The sequence below is a fragment of the Podarcis filfolensis genome, assembly GCF_964270895.1.
Source record: "Podarcis filfolensis genome assembly, chromosome: 6".
NCBI classification, from domain to species: domain Eukaryota; kingdom Metazoa; phylum Chordata; class Lepidosauria; order Squamata; family Lacertidae; genus Podarcis; species Podarcis filfolensis.
The window spans coordinates 21281087-21298794 of record NC_139609.1 but is presented as its reverse complement, the minus strand read 5'-3'; the positions used below and the strand labels follow the sequence as shown (position 1 = coordinate 21298794).

The 17708-nt window shown below is 42.6% G+C and overlaps 1 long non-coding RNA gene across 1 annotated transcript in view; it reads left to right on the top strand.

The window, feature by feature from the left end:
* The window catches only part of LOC310765508, a 146677-nt gene extending 133642 nt beyond the window's left edge, over nt 1–13035 (top strand). Inside the window, exon 3 of the long non-coding RNA XR_014549622.1 lies at nt 11638–13035. This is a non-coding gene — a long non-coding RNA (uncharacterized lncRNA). The remainder of the gene's footprint in view (nt 1–11637) is intronic.
* Nucleotides 13036–17708: the final 4673 nt, after the last annotated feature.

The window sequence follows — 17708 nt, the reverse complement described above, 5'->3', positions numbered from 1 at the left end:
CATAGAGGAGGGCATTCTATGTTGGTCCACAGCTATGGAATGACTCACCTTCTGAGGTACGGCATGCCCTAACATTATTAACTTATTGATAACAAGTGGTGGTGGATTTCTTTGTCGAAATTTCTTTTCTCCTTTCCCTCATTTTTTTCAGGGCAGGTAGGTGAGATGCAATGCTAATTGTCAAATCTGCTTTATTTGTTCCCCATTGCCATGCAGTCTGTTATCAAGGTTTTGGTGCACATTCTACATATCTTAGTATGAGAAATATTACTAGTTATGGTTCTCAGTTTATGGGCATTCTCTCCCTGGAACCATTTGGTAAGGGGAGTGTTATGTAAATGCATTGAAGAAATAAAGAAACAAAACAAGGATAGTACCTGAGACCTTCTGCATGCAAAGCCAGGTGCTCTATCACTGAACTAGGATTGAACATATTTTTACTCTTTCTAAATAAGAGAATTGGCTGTTGTCATCTGGTACTTTATTTAACCCAGAGACACTCACAACGACAAAAATGTCTGCAAATATTTGCTCTAATTTCCAAGTATCTCAGCTTAGTTTCGTCCAGACTTCTTGTGTCTGCCCGTAAATACTAGCCAGTCCAACAGACTGTTGTTCATATGGGTGTTGTTGAGGTGAGAGAAAAATTGTGATGCATTCGAATAAGTGGATTTGCATGTGAATATGATCATCTGTGTACCACAGCATGTGTTATTTGTTTCATTTGCTGTATATCATCTTTGGTTTTGATTCTTTTTTCTCTCTCTTCAAGAAATTGCCAGTTACTGGTGAGCTATCATTTTGTTGTTGATGATGATGAAAATCCAGAGTTTGTATGAGAACAGTGCCAGTACTGTAATTGCACAGCAGAATCCACAACGTACATTTACCTCAGTGGTTAATCAAAGCTAACACGTGCAAAGCAATGGCATGGGACACATGCTGTGTTGAACTCCAAGATGTAGAAGCAAAAGGGGCTGAAGTGTTCATTAAAGCATTTCATTAAAGCAGCTCTCACGGAAAACAGTTTGCAGTAACAATGCACAGAGAAACAAATAGGCATGGCTATCATAGGGCCACCAATCTCTGCGGCTAATTAACAGTGGCACCAATTACTAGACACTAGAAGGATGTACTTTTTGGTCTGTTTGCTCAACAAGTTTATTCCCCCACCCCCAGCAGATGATGTCAACTAGAGTTTAGTTTTTAAAGTGGATTTTCAAGTGCAGGTCTTGTCTTGAAAGTGACTATGCTCATGCCCAGTTTTTGTCCTTTGAATTTTCAATTTATCAGCATCCATGCACTGATAACTTCCAGGTTGGATTACTGCAATACTGCCATTGAAGATGGTTGCGAAGCTGGAGCTGGAGCAAAATGCAGCAGTTCAACTGCTCATTGGGGTAGAATACTGTCACCATGTTGGGCTACTGCCAGTAAGCTACCAGGGTGCTGATTTTGATGTATAAAGCCCTAGAAAGCTTAGGACGAAGTCCTGAATGATAATCTCACCCCTTGTATACCCAATCTCTCATGATGCTCTACATCTGAGGACCTCCAGCAGATACCATCTTATCAAGAGGTTCATTCTGCACAATATAGGAATCGTGTCCTTAGTGTTATGGCACCTACCCTTTGGAATTATTTCCATTAAATAATAGACAGGTGTCATCTCTGTTTTATTTTTGGGTGCCTCCTAAAGACACCACTGGCAAAGCAGGAAGCACCCTGGCAAGAGGTACTCTTCCATCAGCCACCAGCAGAAGATCATGCATGGGAATCAGAGCCTTCACTCACATATATATTTTTTCATGGAAAAGGAATGTTGAAGGTTTTCTTCCAATGGATTTTTGACATATAACAGACTTTACCCATTATAATTATAGAGAACAATATGTTGATTTGCCCATTAAATACATGAACTATTTTTATGATCATTTTCTATCTCCAAAATGCCCAGAGGCCAACTAGCAATTAATTAGATAGCTGGATGGTGATAACTGTATAGTAATAAGAAATGGTATACTGTTGGGAAAATGCTAAGAATCTGAAGCAGAACCTGATGACATAAGTACAAGATTGACTATGCAATAAAATGAGAGCTGATGTCTTTCCATGGGGCAATTTGTAACACAGAATATTGGGCAGATCTAATGTTCCCAAATAATTTTTGATTGGAAAAAATGAACATATAAATTCAGAAAAGACAAGGAAATTACCTTAAGATAATTACAGCCTACCAGGTACTGATTCTGTAGCATCACAAACTGACTGCACAGGAGAAGCGTGAAAAACCTATTGCAAATCCTTTATGTCATCCCTCAAAGAAACAAGAACAGTAACTCTCAAATACTTCAGAAACAATATTCATGCATTTAATGCAGCAGCCCTGCACAGCACCCGTCAACAAACAGGCATACATATTTTCAACCCTGAAGCACTGGACCACTCGACACTGAGGCAGTGCAGCAAGGAATCAGACCTCATTCTTGGGCAGCTAGAATATTAATCTAAACATGTGCTAAAAAGACTGCATAGATACTGAGGCCCAGACACATACATTCATAGGTCCCAGGCACATAATTTGTATCAACTCGTCTTATGGTACATTTCAAGCATGGGTCTCATTCCTAAGTACACCACATGTAGAAGAGGTAAAAAGGTAAAGGACCCCTGAATGTTAAGTCCAGTCAAAGGTGACTATGGGGTTGTGGCGCTCATCTTGCTTTCAGGCCGAGGGAGCCAGTGTTTGTCCACAGACAGCTCTCTAGGTCATGTGGCCAGCATGACTAAACCACTTCTGGCACAACTGAACACCGTGACTCTGAAACCAGAGCACACAAAAACACCTTTTACCTTCCTGCTGCAGCGATACCTATTTATCTACTTGCACTGGCGTGCTTTTGAACTGCTAGGTTGGCAGGAGCTGGGACAAAGCAACGGGAGCTCACCCCGTCATGGATATTCGAACTGCCAACCTTCCAATCAGCAAGCCCAAAAGGCTCGGTGGCTTAGACCACAGCACCACCCACGTCCCTTTCATATGTAGAACAATACATTTGCAGCATAGGGTGGGTCGGCTCAAAGAGGAGTAGAACTAAAATCAAGGTCCTTTGGCCCAGAAAAAAATCTGGGCTGCGTAGCAAGGTTCACTTACTTATCTGGAATGAGCACATTTGTGGCACCTATAATCTGCTTCCAGGCACTCTATGGTGACAGATATTGCTCTATAGGGAGTTGATAGGGGGTTGTAGTAAGTGAGATGGTGTCATATAACTCATCACTATGCAGCTCACCTGAGTGAGGCACTGAGAGCACACCTACATATATGCCAGTGATGGGGAGCCCATGGCCCTTCAGATCTTGTTGGACTCAGACAGCATGATCACTTGTCAAAGGTGATGGGAGATGTAGTCCAATAACATTTGGAGTAGCAAAAGTTCCCCTTTTGTATGCCCTTGGACGGTGAAGAAAGAGACAGGACCGATAAACATGCAGCCAGGCAAGTGAACCTTCAGGGAAGTGTGATAGGATAAAAACAACTGGAATAGCTACAATGGCCACATGAGAATGGCAGTGGGGTATGTGTGTGTGTTATAAAAAGAATATGCTTCTCTGGAGTGAAAAGATGGGTTGTATCTAGAAAAATACCACCAGAAGGGAGAGTGGCTCTGCTCACTACAGTTTGTCTGCCTAGTTTTTGACAATTCACCCTTCCCTCTCAACCTCTTACACCACAGCCCACCTCATTCAAGGTTCATTGAAAGCAGCTTTTCATATGCCTTGGGGGGTCTGCTGTGGGAGAGAGAAAGGAGTGGATGAGGTACACACATTCCACCCACCTCAAATGTATGCATAGCAGTACCCCAGATATAATACTAAATATATTTTGTATGCTGTTTTGGGGATTATTCTGGATCAAAAGCTGGCTTCGATATATTGTTGTTGTTATTGCCATAGAAATATTAATAATGGCAACAACAGTGGTAGCACTAGTAGCAGCCACAACAAAAGAATTGTATGATCTGGCTGTGTAGATTATTCTAATGTCAGAATTCTCAGCTTCAGGTCCTGTACGTGTAAGAGGGAAAGCCTTGCTAAGAAGTGAAAGTGGATTTTAATGTATCTTCATGTGATTATTTTAGCTTGAACATTAATTATGTTTTAGATGCCTCCAGCAGCATCATTATCATAATCATTATCTATCATCTCTTCTATCCATTGCTGGCTGGGGTGGGGGGACTTTGTGACCAAGCAGGAACTCTTCTTTTCCCACATCAACCCTATCAGTACCACACTTTCTAGTCTACTCGACTAGCTTCTTCCCACTGCTTCCAACTTCTCTCTCCATATTACTACTAGGCACTGAGGCAAATTGTCATTGTCTTCTCTCTGCACAGAGGAAACTACAGGCGGTGACCATTTTAGCCGCACACAAGCGATGCACGATCATTGATGCCCAGGTCCTTTGGGACCTGATAGAGGGAAGAATGGAGGCAGAATAGGAGCGGGGCATAACAGGGCATAACAAGGCTTTGTGTTAGCTGTGAAGTCCTTGAGTGTGTGCTAATGGGGCATCCCCTCAGGTCCATTTCCTCAGTCTCCTCTCCCTCTTTGTGCATTGTTCTGAGATGTTACACCCTTCTCTTTCTTTCAAAGGATGAACATATTCCTTAGGCATGTTCCTTGAGATTGATCAAGGACTTCAGAGTTCCAGTGCTAGCAGACCTCAGCTGTGCTCCAAGAAGAAAACTGCAAGACCTGCTGTATTTTACAGCTATGAGAAAGGACCATAGCTCAGTTGTAAAGCAGAAGGTCAATCCCTGGCAACTCCAGGCAGGACTAGAGACACTCCAATGTGAAACCCTAGAGAGCTCTCTCCAGTTGTCAATACTGAGCAAGGTGGACCAGTTGCTTGACTCAACAGGAGGCAGCTTCCTCTGTTCCTGTGTACCAGTCGGTTGTCACATATGTAGCCACGTCTGACAGCAGAGCCTGCTCCCTTTGGGATAAAGTCCTGGCCCTGATGAGGTGCTATAATTATTAGACCAAAAACAGCTCAGAAATGCAGATCTGGTACACTCTAAGATGAATGTTCAGGAGGAACAAGGACATTTGAAGTGGCAAGCATTCCTTCTGCTAGGAAAAAGAGATAAAAATGTTGTCATGGTTCTTCTTGTGGCATCTTTCTAGGCTAGAGGACATAAGAAGTAAGCCCAGAGACATGTGAGAAGAATGGCCTGCTTTATTATTTTACAGCTTGGAGGGCTTTTATTATTATTTGAGCTAGGTTTCTATGTATTTGCATGTTCAGACCCAGAGACCTCCCCCCTAAATAAAGACACATTTGACTCAAATTTTAGTCTTGGATTTTGGCAGAATTTAGACCACAACTTTATTGATTACAGAAAGTGAGTGGTTGCATAGGCTCTGGTTCAACTAGCTCCCTGCACACTTGCAGGCAGCGCTGACCCAGGGCACCAGCATAGGTCAGCCTAGGGTGAACACCCCCCAGATGCTCCCCTGGGCTCAGGCATGGGCACAACCCCCTCTTGGGGGTTGACCAAACCAGTTGAGTTCCTGGATTCCTTTAACGGAATACCCTTCACATAGGGATGGCGAGACCGTTCTCCCATCCCTATCACCTGAACCAGTGCCTATCCGCAACCATACAAGTTGTGACAATTTGCTACAGGGCAGGAAAAATCCAAATGGCAACAGCCAATCAGCCAAGTGGGGAAATTCCTGCTGTGCCCCTGTCAATGACAGACGACACACGACGGCATAGCAAAGTCAATCGCAAAAAATGCCCTAAAAGTAGGGAGAGGTGGGTGGGTGTTCCAAATGCATGAGCCGAAAGAGGAAGCTCTGGGTCATGTGCATGGATATATATAGGCCCCTTGATCCGTTTGGACTGTGCCCTGTTGGCCAGATTAAACTCAACATCAAGGGACCTACCAATCGGGTGTTGTGGCTATCCAATTTTACCCACCCATAACACAGGAGGTTGGTCTCCAGGTCTCACTGCAACATGTGCCCTCTTTTAGGGAGGACACGCTATCTAAGAGAAGGCAAGAGAAATGGATAGGAGCTTTTATAAGTTGTGTACCTTTTTTCACTGTCTCTTGCAAATACTTGGAGTAGTTCCTAGTACTCATCTCAGAAAATAAATAAACCCTTTTTGCAGTACATGCATTTGGAACCCACCTCTTGCTTCTGTAAGAAGAGTATTTGATACAGAAGTGATATATTTGGGGTGGAAAACAAAAAAAGACCAGTTTGATTCCTAGTCTCCAAAGAAGCTAAAATGCCACCAAGTTAGGTGATGCTCTCTGACTTCTGGATTGCTCCCTGACTTCTGGATCAAGCATGATCACCCATCCTCAATTTCACAAGAGCCCAAGAATGACATCTGACCATTGCTGCTACGTGGTTTGAAAGCAGCATCAACTGATTTTTATATTATATGATTGCGACGATATTGAAAACCACTTTGAGAGCTTTTCTAGGTTACAAGGCATGATCTAAACTTTTCAGTGACTCAAACAATAATAAATAGAAGCAGCCATTATATTGGAAAGTGTTTCCCCCTGCAAAACGATATTAAATACCGCATACTGGTTGCACTGGAAGAGATAATTGATTTTTGTGAGCGAGATAGCAGTATAGCAAAACACAGACACAAAACACCACTGTTCTAATTATTATTTTTTTGCAACCATCTGATTTCCTGATCTGATTTCCAAACAGGCAATCTGAAAAGCATTAAAAGGTTGACCCCCATTTACATTAAATCCTTGAATTACATATGCCCCCAACGGTTAACATTAATCTTTACCTTAAAAGCCTACTAGCACAGGACACAACATGAATGTATGCAATTAAAGTGTGCTAGTTTTTTTCATGGAGCTTGTCAGTATAAACCTTGCATAGTCATTTAAAAGTCTCATTTTTATCCAAAGGCAAAAAATATATAGCAAAGGCAAGCGATTACTAGATCTCCCCAGAGATTATTGAGCCCTAGGTCGGGGTGAAAAATATTAGAAAAATCACTAGTGCAATTTTCTTTACATTGACCTTCCAAAGACCTCCAAAAAGCAACTGTCCTCCAGAGGCAAATTATTCATCAACCTCTCTCTATACCGTTTCAGGCTGGGCTTTCCTTGGCAAAGACAGGAAGCGTTTGGTGAATTGCACATGAGTAAAGAGATATATATCAACTCGACAGGAGTCCTAAATTGAGGCAGTGCCAAAACATGCTTCATTTAACAAAGCAAGTTAAATTCAGTCCTTACTCTCAAAGATGGATGCTTACTGCTACAATTCAGCCCACCAGGCATTCACTATGTCTTCCTTATTCAATGTTTATATTAGGAAAGGGAGTTCTGAATCTTATTTACCATTACAATTGCAAAGGCTTTGTACTTCTTGTTAACATTTCCCACCCTCTCGGTGAAGGTTGCAATGACCTAAGAATTCTGGGTCCAGTATCTGACAAACGATGACTACAAGTCTACAACCCAACTCAGTTTGTATGGTTGCTATGGAGAACTCAAGGCTTGGTTTAACTGCCAAAGATGCAAGGCTGGCATGAGCAATGTTAAGTTCTTGTTTGAAAATGGAGGGCATTTGTTTCATTCCCCACTACCACTACATAAGCATGCACTAACATTTCCTTTAGGTGGATAGTGCCTGTTTGCCATGTTATATCTCTGTTGCCTATACGTGGACTAACTTCTCCTATGTACTCTATTGAGATGAGTAGTCACAGAACAGTCCCCTGACCAGATGGGTTCATGTTTATTAGAGATGGTGGAATGTGTTAGGTTGTTCTTTTGCCTATATAAAGTTCATCATAACCTCTTCTAGGAGCCTGAAGTTCTGGAATACATGATAGCATATCTCACATCCTGAATGATGTGTTAGGTGGTGTGTTGCCAGAGTATACACTTTCCACAGCACCACATTCACAAAGTATAAATGTCTTTGGTTGCCCATTTCTGGGATCATGTCCTATTCTTACGCATTTAAAAGAGTTCTGTTTTTTAAGGATGGAAGTTGTAGACAGCTTGGTGGCAAACAAAGCTCAACAACGTATTGTTTCTATGATGTGTCGTAGACAGCAATGGTGAAAAATGAAAGCATAGCCATATAGAATTAAAGCCCACATTTAATGTGGCCGTGTAAAGATTTCCTAGCTGTTTCATGGATGATTAAGTAAAATGAAACACACACAACATAAAAAGTGTGGCTGCCAAAGCCCTGGAAACCGATGACTGATAATGGTGTTCATAAACATTATTCAGATTTATCCGTGAAAGGTGTGTGATGATTATTAATTAGTGACTTGGATTGCCGGTAAAATATAAGCCTGGTTGCAAGAGCACTTATTGACCTTCTGCATCTCTGAGATCACTGCAAATGAGTCGTCGTCCCCCCTATTTTCATTACCAAGTTAAACATGTAGGCTATAGCATCATTGTGATGAATATGGCAAGTAGAGAAGGGCCATTTCTTTGAATGATTTCCCCAAAGACAGAAGAAGCAGGGAATGTAGAAAGGGGAGAGTTTAAACAACTAACCATTGACAAGTTGCTTTATCCTATAATTACTACCATAAATTATTTTCACCTGGACATTTAGGTTATGAAAATGTTCTCCTTTTTATATTATTATTTGAACGGCTTCTTCTATCATTTTAAAAGGCTGTGTGATGTGATTCCCTTTCTAGTTCCTCATTGAGACACTTGGATTTGGTAAAAGGAAATACCTAATCTCTGTCTTGCAGTAAAATTTCCTAAATGGCAATTTTAAAATGCTGGGGAGTGGGTAGATTGTTGCTTTTATGTAAGGCTGAGGCAAATTGTCTCACAAAATAACTTGGTGGTTTTAATAACTTTTGCCACTAGTTCATTTGTTTCTTGGTTTTTAAAAGGATTTTTATTTCAAGGATTCTGCAATGTTAACATATTTTTCAGCCTTGTGGGATCTTTCTTCAACCAAAAGGCAGGTTAGGAATTCAGTAAACAAGCAAAGCCTTGTTTAACTGCTATTCTTTTGCCTCCTGGAACTAGAAAGGTAAGAAAGACTCATCCAGGAAGCCTATATTTTTTATCAATTATCAAAAAAGAAACTTAAAAAGAAAAACATTCCAGTCATTCAGATCTAGGACTGTGCACTAAACATAGAGTGGTGGATTTTTAAAAAAGCAAATTTGAATTGTTCTACAATTAGAGTGTGTGTGTGAGTGTGTGTGTGTGTGTGTGTGTGTGTGTGTTCTCTGTGGGCTTAAATGTGTTCTGATTTATACTGACACATCCAATAATACTCCATGTGGGATCTGTGTGGGATGCAATTGTTGTTAGTCATTGTGAGCAGCCCAAAATAGCATCTCAGGCTGCTAGCAACTCTGAGGGTCAGCTGCCAAAGACATTCTACTATGCAATGTGTCACTACTATTTGCTTGCTGATAATAGCTTTGAACAGCAGCTTCTTCCACAGCATGGCTTCCATCAGTGTTATTTAGCTGTTAGGCTGATATGTAGAAGGCCATACATATAACGTGCCTTACACTGCAATTCCGGAAGTGTCTGCTCAGAAGTAAACCCCAAGTAATTAGGTTAGAAAGCCCCAGGTAAGTATGTATAGAACTGGCAACATTATTTTTCCAGTATCCGAGCTCTGTGGGGGTATTTTCTTTCAACAAAGCATAGGACACAAATGCATAAAAGGCACTAAAACATATATTCAAAAGCCAATGGTACTCAAAAGCAAAACAAAATAACACTTCCCCAAAAGACACACAAAATGCACAATGCAGAAGCATAAGTATGTAACTTCTACAAAAACCGGAACAGAGTTCCCACTGTGATATCTTTTCTTGCAGTCCAGCACCTTACATAAAATCCCAAGTTCACTCTCAAAGAAATTCCCATTATAAAACCCTGGTTCTCCCAGCTGTATTCTTAGCACAGCTGGGTCCCATAATATACCATACCATCCTCTTAGTGTGAGCATTTGACAAGCCCTCCAGTATTTAGCATATATTAATCTCACTGCCACAATCGTATAGAAACTCCCTTCTATATTCTCAGATGCTGCCTCTTTTAGTATCATCGTTGGGAAAATTGTAGGGTGTAACTCAAATCTTCCTTCCAAAATAACACTAATGGTTTTCAATATTGGTTTCCAAAATTCCATAGCCATAAGCCCTTCCCCCATTTTCTCTTCCAAATTTCCAGCACGAATCAGAAAGGTTCTTCATCATGTTTGACAGAATTACTGTGTTTTGCTATCATTTTAAAGCCATTTTCCAAGATAGAAGAAATCTCCAATTGTAATTAATTACCCATTGTTTCCACAGATACAATATTATCCTTTTCAGTATCTAGAAGATATGATCGATTTGAGAAACTGCTTTCTTTGAATTAGAAAACAAAATATACTCAGTTGTAATACTTCCCTTCATTTTGAAGAAGAGCTTGATGTTGAACACAAACATTTATGTTTGCCCCCAACAGAATGACCTTCCCTCTCTTCCCCGCTTGCGCTGTTCTCGGGTTCTTTTGATTTAGGGGACAGAAGGTTATGTGGGAGGACACATAATGGTGAGGACAACTATTTAGGTGAATTCAGCCCTTAGAAGTCAACGGTACACAAGCCTAGGCACACACATCCCTTCAGTGCTCTGGATTTTTCTCCTGCTTTGTTCTAAACTTCTCATAGTTATCAGTCTTCAATCTCCATGGAATCCCCAATCTTCACACAAAAGGCTGGGAAATCCTCAAGAACCACTGCCAGTCACTGAGACAGTGCTGAGCCGGATGAGCCATTGGTTGGACTCAAAATAGGGCAGCTTCCAAGTTCTTATAATAAACTGGCTCCTGAATAGCACTGTAACTTTCCTCTCTAACCAGTTTTGCCACACACAAGTTCATTGGCCATATACTACCGTCTCCTTACCATATTTGGCAATAGAGTCCTCCTATGTCTACTGCCCCTCAGATTTAACCCTACTGAGACTTCATTATTGCCTGAATTATTAACTTGTTATTTCTGTGATAATCTGCATATCAATTGGCTTTATCTTTCGTAAGCCATTGGCTCTTGTCCGGTTGCTAATCTCCCCTGGTATAAGCATATATAAATGGAACGGGTCACATGGTACGCCATTGTCATGACAATCATTGATCAGGGTAGAGCAAAGTTACCATAAAATGAAAAGTTTAGAGTGCCGTCTGCAAAGAAAGAGTGCCATGTGCAAAGGAGTGCCATGTGGAAAACAGGATCATGTGCAAATACTAACATTTTTAATCTTGTTAACGGAATCACTTGTAGATGAGTGCGTTAAGGGCATTCTGCCTGAACTGTGAGGTTGGCAGGACATCATACTTGGCCAAGATTAAAGCTTGATGCTTTGCCTCAGCGCCTGGTTTATTGACTTCGCTAGGCAATGAACCAACAATTATTTCCCATGACACCATGAACATAAAACCTGACACGTTTCTTCTGCCATGCTATGTGGGCTTTCCTGAATCCCCCAGCCCTCAGGCCATTTTGGGGATAGAAGCCCTTGCTCAGGACTTCTGCTGACAATATTCATTCCTGGGTAAGGTGATTGAGAGAGCGGTTGCTGAACAGCTTGGTGGGTTTCTGGATGAAACATCGGCTCTGGATCCATTCCAGTCCGGCTTCCGCGCTGGTCATGGGACCGAGACGGCTCTGGTTGCCCTAACAGACGATCTTCATAGACAGCTGGATCGAGGCGGGTCGGGGCTGCTGATTCTTCTAGATCTGTCAGCAGCTTTCGACATGGTCGATCACGAACTCCTGGACCACCGCCTTGCCGACGTGGGGATCCAGGGCACAGTCCTTCAATGGCTGCGCTCGTTTCTCTCTGGTCGGGGACAGAGGGTGGCGCTTGGGGGGGGAATTGCCATTGCACCACTCCTTGGTGTGTGGAGTACTTCAGGGTGCGATACTCTCCCCGATGTTTTTCAACATCTTTATGCGCCCCCTCGCCCAGCTTGTCCGGAGTTTTGGGCTGGGTTGCCATCAATATGCTGATGACACCCAACTCTATCTGTTGATGGATGGCCATCCTGACTCGGCCCCAGACACACTGACCAGATGTTGGGAAGCTGTGGCTGGATGGTTACATGGGAGCCGGTTGAAGCTAAATCCTTCGAAGATAGAGGTCCTGTGGCTGGGACGGGATGATATGGGATTGGGGGGGGCAACTCCCATCTCTTGCGGGGGTGCAATTAGTGCCAGCACCGTCCATTAAGAGTTTGGGTGTAATCTTCAACACCTCCCTTTCCATGGAGGCGCAGATTGCAGCTATAACAAAGGCGGCATTTTTCCATCTCCGCCAAGCTAAGCAGTTGGCTCCTTACCTCTCTCGCCCTGACCTAGCCACTGTGATCCACGCGACGGTCACCTCCAGACTGGATTATTGTAACTCGCTCTACGTGGGGCTGCCCTTGAGACTGACCCAGAAACTCCAGTGGGTGCAGAATGTTGCAGCGAGACTCCTTATGGGGTCCTCGCTGTGAGATCACATTCACCCGGTGCTATACCAGCTGCACTGGCTCCCGGTGGAGTACAGGATCAGGTTTAAGGTGCTGGTTTTAACCTTTAAAGCCCTATACGGCCTAGGACCCTCGTACCTACGGGACCGCCTCTCCTGGTATGTCCCACAGAGAAACTTACGGTCTTCAAATAAAAACATCTTGAAGGTCCCAGGCCACAGAGAGGTTAGGCTGGCCTCAACTAGAGCCAGGGCTTTTTCGGCTGTGGCTCTGATCTGGTGGAACGCTCTGTCACAAGAGACTAGGGCCCTGCGGGACTTGACATCCTTCCGCAGGGCCTGCAAGACAGAGCTGTTCCACCAGGCCTTTGGCCAGGGCACAGCCTGACTCCCTCCTTCGGCAATCTTCGCGGAGCTCTGGCCCAATGGTTGCCAGTGGTTTAATTTGAATTAATTTTATAAGGAATGATTTTAGAGTGTTGTGTTGTGTTGTACTGTTGTACTGTTTTATTGTTAGCCGCCCTGAGCCCAGCTTCGGCTGGGGAGGGCGGGATATAAATAAAATTTATTATTATTTATTATTAAATGAATCCCACCCTCTGTTTCCAATTGTATTGTTGTGAGTTTGGGGCGGGGTAGACTGTATGCCTGAGTCCTTTCTAATTCCTGGATCTAACAGGGATTCAATTGTTGGAATAGCCAGATAAGTTTCTTGGTAATGCCCCCTCTCTTACTATGAGTCATTAACATTCCAACGGAAGTGACTATGTGGTGGAGGACAAATGTGTGAGGTTCCTTCCCTCAACTGTTAGTTAGAAAGACAAGGGCCAGAGTTAACATGTGAGAGCTGGAAGGAAGTAGGCTGAGAAGCCAGAGAGACAGAGCCATGCCTGATCTTTTCTTGAATCCAAGGCTGTGGCTATAGGAGAAGCAGGACCCTCTTGGGGTGTTGATGCTGCGAGCCCCTCCATCATAGGCTCAGCTTGTATATATGTGTAAATAAATAATATATCATAGAGACACCACAGTCCCTGCAGTCCCTCATTACGAGGAGACCAAAACTTGGGTCAGCACCTGGAATTATTGGAATCTCACACTGCTCAGAGATTGGGGTAGCATGCAACAGTATTTCTCTTTCATTCTCCTGATTTCCTTGCGTTATTGTTGGGGGGTTTGGTTCAGACCCTTTGTTCCCTTTCTTGTTGTTGTTTAGTCATTTAGTCATGTCCGACTCTTCGTGACCCCATGGACCAGAGCACACCAGGCACTCCTGTCATCCACTGCCTCCCGCAGTTTGGTCAAACTCATGCTGGTAGCTTCAAGAACACTGTCCAACCATCTCGTCCTCTTCTCCTTGTGCCCTCAATCTTTCCCAACATCAGGGTCTTTTCCAGGGAGTCTTCTCTTCTCATGAGGGGGCCAAAGTATTGGAGCCTCAGCTTCAGGATCTGTCCTTCCAGTGAGCACTCAGGGCTGATTTCCTTCAGAATGGAGAGGTTTGATCTTCTTGCAGTCCATGGGACTCTCAAGAATCTCCTCCAGGACCATAATTCAAAAGCATCAATTCTTCAGCGATCAGCCTTCTTTATGGTCCAGCTCTCACTTCCATACATCACTGCTGAGAAAACCATAGCTTTAACTATATGGACCTTTGTTGGCAAGGTGATGTCTCTATACTTTTGTAAAACTTTGGTTATGAACACCATGAACCTAATCACAACTATTTTGTGTTTTGTAGAATGCTTTTGTAGAATAATTTAAAAAGAAAACTCCACTCGTACATCACCAGCTAGCTTCTCTCAGACAACTTTTCTCAAACAAATGTTCCCACCCGACTTCATCTACTAGTTTTCACAACTCCCCTAACTCAATAAGGCAGCAAATTAGTTTCATTAATAAATGGGGGGGGGGACAAACAATCAGCCTATAATCAAACAATATTTCAGTTCATCAAACACTTAATTCCAATCACAGTAGGTTTAATTTCATTCAAATTTTCCTCATACATTAGTCATTCTTTTAATTTTAAATGAAATAAAAGCCAGCCTTTAATTTTAAACAACAGAATCCAATCAGTTAATTTCACCCTTCCTTCAGTTCCAATTCATTCAGTGACAACCTGTGTTTGGAAACTCTTACTATGAAATACCCGCCTCTATTCAATTCATCGTTGATTAGCTTAGAAAGAAACAGCCATTAACTTAAAGGAACACAGTCCCCATATTGATTTCAAGGACTTGAAATCAGTCCTTGCTTTCTCCACTCTTCATTTCTTCTACAATGTTTAAGCTTCTCCTTAATCAGACCTCCAATCACAGTCTTAAACCTAAAGAAAAGTTTCTTTTGAATAATTTTCTTTACTACTCTCTTCATGCCATTGTAGCCTGACAACAGTTATCCATGAACTCATTCTGTGCTTCTTGTGCTCCCCAAAGTGCACTTCAAAAGCCCTGTCTAGGTGTTCCGTCTCATGCAACCGCTGCACCCATGCTGGCCTCTGTACAATGCTATCTGTTATGTTGTAACACAACAGAGGTCTGGGCCCTCTGCCTAGAGCAGCTTCAACAACCATCTTAGCAAACCCTGACAGAGTTTCATATTTCCACTCGACACTAGGCCCCTTCTCCAGATACTAACTCTATTTCCCATCAGTCAAAATGCATGCTCTTATCACACTCTGAAGCCTTGAGCTAAGAAACCACATAGAGAAGAATAATTGCGATCTTGGATTTCCAACTAACAAACACATATACACCCACTCACAATTCTGCCATTTTGGGGACAGGGCACTTCTTTTATTTGTTTCTATTACCAGGGGCAGACTTGGATCTTTCAATGGGACATCCCTATTTCCATCGGAGAAATGTTGGAGGGTATGAATTTCAGCAGTGTCCTGTGCGAGGCCAAAATTCGGAGGCCCCACCCAACCTCTCGCCTTCTGTTCTGCAAGTGCACTACGTAATAGTTGGGGGGTTCCCTAAGTCACCCCCCTCAGTGCGGCACCCAGTGCAGGGAAACCAGTCACACTCTCCAAAATCCGCCTCTGCTACTAGTTTGTTTTCAGGATACTTGTCATAAAAAGCAAGAGACTGGGCTGGACATCAGCCATTAAAAAAAAACAACTGTGTTTTAGGCGAATAAACAAATACAGTAGAATTTGTTACAACACCCACCAAAATCCCTGGATTCTTCCTCTAGATGCAGAAAAAAAAATGTTGAGCTCTTCCCTCTAATCCAGTAAACCACTAGGTTCTACCCCACCACTGGATCTACTCCAGGATCCACCTTCTGCCCTCTATATAAAAAAGTAAAGCACCTCTGACAGTTAAATCCAGTCATGAATGACTCTGGGGTTGCAGCACTCATCTCGCTTTACTGGCCGAGGGAGCCAGCGTTTGTCCACAGACAGTTTTTCCGGGTCATGTGGCCAGCATGACTAAGCCGCTTCTGTGCAATGGAACACCAAAACAAGAGCAGCCGTTTACCTTCCCACTGGAATGGTACCTATTTATCAACTTGCACTTTGACGTGCTTTTGAACTGCTAGTTTGGCAGGAGCTGGGATCGAGCAATGGGAGCTCACCCCGTCGCAGGGATTCGAACCGCCAACCTTCTGATCGGCAAGCCCTAGGCTCAGTGGTTTACACCACAGCGCCACCCACGTCCCCACTCTCTATATAGATAGCAACAAATACATTGTTACTGTTTTGATGTAAAGTTTCTGACTTCCTGCTGTTTCAATGGTCCATTACATTTTAATTCAAGCTTGGGTTACAGAGCACTATTTGAAACAGCTTCATTTATTATTTTGGTACAAACAAGCAGAATTTAAACACAGAATAGGACAGGAATTGATAACGGAAGCTTCAAGCCCATGTTAGCACCTTTGAACTGCAGGAAATCCATTCACAATGGCCGTTTCTTGCATCCTCCACAAATACGTAATGAGTCCTTCAGCATTTGTAAAAGGGAATAATATTCCAGGGGGCTATTACATTTGTTACATAAACCAAATGCTTCTGCCATTTATAGCCTTATAATTCTTGTTAAGATTCCACATGAGAATGATTTTGAACACCTTGAGTGCACCTAGGAAAATAGCTCTTCAACATCCTCTCTCCCACCTCCATCTTATGGAACAATAATACTAAAAAGCAAATATTAGATCAAGACCAAACCTTATAAAAATTTACAAAGCTCTACGGCAGGTATAGCCAATGGTTGCCTTCCACATGTTATTCGCCTACAACTCCCATAATCCCTGAACATTGGCTGTGCTGGCAGGGGCTGATGGAAGCTGGAGTCCAGAACCCCATATTGTCTACTTCTGATCTACATGGTTTCACCTAGGAACAGAGGTGGATTTAGGGGAGCACTAATGGTTTGGTCACACTGGGCGCGGAGCCTCAGAGACACTGCAGGAGGAGCTGCAACTATAATGTAAAATAGATGGTGAGAGGCAGGGAACACTGAATTTTGGTGTCATCCCGGGCACCACTGAAATTTGAGTCCCCTGGGCCCACCACTGCTAGGAAAACCAGAAACAAAAAGTGGATAATTAAAACATATAAAACAAGTCTATGTGGTAGGCTTGGGGTGTCTGCTAAATCCCTTGTCACTTATTCCCTTCTCCTGTGGCTTCAGGTTGAAAAGGAACAGGATTTCATCATCTATATCATCATCCTCTTAGCTGCAATCTCCCTGTTAATTTGATAGAGTCTTATTCAAATGCAAACTGAACTGAATTCGTCTCCCATCCCTGTTCAGAAGTAATTCCCACTATCTTCAAGGAGGATTTCTTAGCTGCTGGGCTATATTCAGAAGCACTTCCACATTAGCAAGGCTGCTTATGATGCTTACAGATCCTTAGTGATTTGGGCCATGAATATTTTCCAGAAGCATTATGGGCATAGACTTTGGTTTGGTGGGGTGCTGTTTTAACATTTGGCATGTTTTATGTATACCACACATTTTATGTGCACTTTAATATGTTTGAGCATTTAGGACTGGACAAGCTTTTTAAAATAATAATAATAATTTTTTTTTTATTTAAGATTTTCATGAACAACAAAAGAACATACAAAATAAAAGTTTGCAGTTTAGAAATCTAGGTCTCTCTCTCTCTCTCTCAGACTTTCCTTCCCTTTTTGTGAGCTACTATAGCATTGATTTATTATTATTAT